Below are 237 nucleotides of genomic sequence, written 5' to 3'. Positions count from 1 at the left end.
GGGACATTGTGATGTCCGAGCATGCAGATAGGTGCTCCTGGTAGAGTGCACTGAACAACCCTCCATTAAAGACTTTCCAAGTGGTTCTCACTTATCGAGTGGAAAAGTCCTAGTTTATGGTTGTACACCATTAGTCCTTATGACCCGGGACAACATTGAGACTCTATGTGCTAGAATTACACTTTGACTTGTTTACCGACTCTCATGGGGTCATCAGGTGGCAAGGTTGGGTGTTCT

Source organism: Primulina huaijiensis, chromosome 4 (genome assembly GCF_012295235.1).
Source record: "Primulina huaijiensis isolate GDHJ02 chromosome 4, ASM1229523v2, whole genome shotgun sequence".
In the NCBI taxonomy this organism is placed as follows: domain Eukaryota; kingdom Viridiplantae; phylum Streptophyta; class Magnoliopsida; order Lamiales; family Gesneriaceae; genus Primulina; species Primulina huaijiensis.
Note: the sequence above shows the minus strand (reverse complement) of the source record.